The following is a 3,267-nucleotide window of genomic DNA, read 5'->3' as shown; positions in this document are numbered from 1 at the left end:
CACAGGACAGAGTGGAGTTTAGGGCTGTTGTACATAGGGTCGCTATGAGTCGCAGGCGACTCGACGGCACATAACAACAACAACAACACATCATGTTTCCTTCAAATATAATCTTACATTTGCACTGTGCTTCATACAATCATTTATTTATATTCATTATATTTTATTTCATTAGTTACCATTGATCTGTGCTTATTATTACACCATCCATTCAAGGTCTCATTGAATCTTACCTGCTCCTTCACTCACCTCCTCTACCCAATTTGTCCACTAAATTCTACTCTTCAGGGATTTCTACTCTTCTCCTTTTCCATTTCCATGTAGTCTTCAATATAGATTGAAGCTCAACATCAAGACAACAATGATTCTCACCACTGGACCAACTGGCAACACTATGATAGGCGAAGAGACTGATACTATTAATAACTTCAGCTTGCTTGGTTTCACAATCAACACTCTTGACACAAGCAGTCAGAAAATCAAAAGACAAATTGCACTGGGGAAGTCTGCTGTCAAGGATCTCTCTAGAGTATTGAAGAGCAACAGTGTCAATCTGAAGACTAAGCTGTGCCTGATTCAGGCCATGGTTTTTGCAGTTACTTGCTATGCATCTGAGAGATGGACTATAACTAAGAATGACAGAAGAAAAATCAATTCTTTTGAGTTGTGGTGCTGGAAAAGAGTGTTGAACATATCGTGGACTGCCAGGGGAACAAACAGTTTCATCTTGGACAGGGTGAAACCAGACTGCTCCATGGAGGCAAGGATTTTTAAGCTCTGTCTCACATAATTTGACCACATGACCAGGAGGAACCAGTCGTTGGAAAAGGACATCACGTTTGGAAGGGGGGAGGGACAGACAGCACAGAAATGAAAGTCTCAGGATGAGATGGATTGACTCAGTGACTGGAGAAATGGGATTATATTTGTTGGAGATGGTTAGATTGGCTCAGGAGAGGGCAAGGTTCAGAGCTAGTGTACATAGGGTCTCTTTGAGTCACAGATGACTCAATGGCACATAACAACAACAATCCCTTTTTAAAAAATAATGGCGTTATGCCATATTTGTGTGTATGTACCACAATTAACATAGTAATTGTGTGATTGCACCACATTTTCTCAATCTATTGGTTTGTTACTGGGCATTTGAGCTATATCCATTTTCTTGCTATTATGAATGACTGCTATGCACATAGGAGTAGATGATATTAGAACTCTCATACAATGTAAAATGATACAAACACTCTGGATGGAGGTTTGGCATTTCCTTAAAAAGCTGAACATAGAAAGCCTATATGATATTGCTCTTCCACTCCTTGGAATATACTCTAAGGAAATAAAGACTCAGACACAAAAAGAGATTTGTACACGAATGTTCATAGCAGTGTTACCCACAATTGCAAGAACATGGAAATAGCCCAAATGTCCAACCACAATCAAATGGATTGAGAAATTGTGGTACATTCACATGATGGAATATTATGCAGCACTTAGGAGCAATGATTTTGAAAATTAGTACTGAACTTGAAAGAGACTGGAGGACATTATGCTGAGTGAAGCAACTTAGTCTCATAAGGATAAATACTGCATTTGGACCATGATTGTGAAAACAGAAGGATAATTAGGAAAATGTTTCTGGGACTCCAAGGGGGAAAGGGTTAGGGTTAGGGTTCAGGGGAGGCAGGGGGGAAATCCTAGGATCATACAATTTGGTGGGTGGGGGAGGGGGCTAAAGGAAATGAGAAAGATCCAATGGGAAATCATAAATGATACAGATTAACATGCATACATTTATGTTCATAGCAGCATTATTCACAATAATGGAAACAGCATAAATACCCATCAATAAATTATTATATTGAAAAATTGTGGTACATTCACACAATGGAATACTATGCAGCACTAAGAAACAACGATTTTTTTTAATTTATTTTATTATTTTCTGTGCTTGTACCATCAAATTGGATCTGACTAGTATAGGAGGAGATTGTCCTTCCTTCTGCAGCAGAACATCTGGTGGATTCAAACCATGTACCTCTGGGATTGCAGTGCAGCTTCTTGCCACTAGGCTACCAGAGCTCCCTTATTTCTTAAAATACTATATAATATGGGATAATCTAGAGAGCATTATGCTGAGTGAAATAACTCAGTCTCATAAGGACAAATACTGCATAAGACCATTATTCAGAAACTAGAAAGATAGTTGAGCAAGATATATATAATGTGCAAAAAGGGAAGGGTAAATGAAGAAGGGGGTGCAGAAAAAGGGGAAAGGGATATCACTCAGGATAGAAGAGGTTAGTGGGTGGATGTGGGGGTGAAGGAATAGGAAAGATTCAATGGAGACTTGAAAAGAAGGGGTGATAATAGACATGTTGTTGTTGTTGTCACCACCCATTTCTCCTTTGTGTTCCTTAATAAACCCTTTTGATTTGTTTTACTAAATTAAAAATTAAAAAAAAGCTGAGTGAAATAAGTCTTTCACAGGACAAACATCATATAATCTCACTTCAATAACAACACAATAAAAGGCAAATGCACACAGACCAAAGTTCATTAGTTGTATTGGGGGTGGAATTAATGATCTATATTAATATTATGGAGTCATCTAAGCAATGAAAAGTACAAGGGCAATTATTGCAATTGTTCTCAAAATATTTTATACGTGTAATAAGTTGAATTGGCAGATGTTGCTCCATAGATATGCTCACTACAAGGACAGAATAAAAAGAGAGAGGGAAGCTACTTAAACTGAGACTGCTTATGTACAAACAAAAACATAATGGAATTTGGTTCCTTGGTTGGAGCTTTAGGGTCATTATTTCATTGAGCCGAAGCTTCCTTGGCCAAAGGACATGTTTGGTGCTTCTGCGTCTCTTACTTTGTTGAGTAGTGCCTCATGTCCTAAAGGTTTGTAAGCACACATTCACATTATGATTCTTGAACATGAATGGAATAGAGTGTATATGAATTTTGTATGCAAACCAATATGAAATAAATCATAAAAAAGGGCAAAGTTTGCAAGGAGTCATTCCAGGCACAGTAATGAAATTAATTTAATTTTGCCTGGACCAACAGAGAAATAAAAAACAGGGGTAGGAGGATATGAAAAGTGTGGCTAATTGCCTCCATTTGCCATGAGGCCAGAAGATATTTATGGTGCCTGGCTGTTGTTGTTGTTGTTATGTGCCGTCGAGTCGTTTCCGACTCATAGCGACCCTATGCACAACAGCCCTAAACCCTGCTCTATCCTGCGCCAACCGCACC

The sequence above is a fragment of the Elephantulus edwardii genome, unplaced genomic scaffold (assembly GCF_000299155.1).
Source record: "Elephantulus edwardii isolate Elephantulus edwardi_28Jun2011 unplaced genomic scaffold, EleEdw1.0 scaffold00007, whole genome shotgun sequence".
Classification (NCBI taxonomy): domain Eukaryota; kingdom Metazoa; phylum Chordata; class Mammalia; order Macroscelidea; family Macroscelididae; genus Elephantulus; species Elephantulus edwardii.
Note: the sequence above shows the minus strand (reverse complement) of the source record.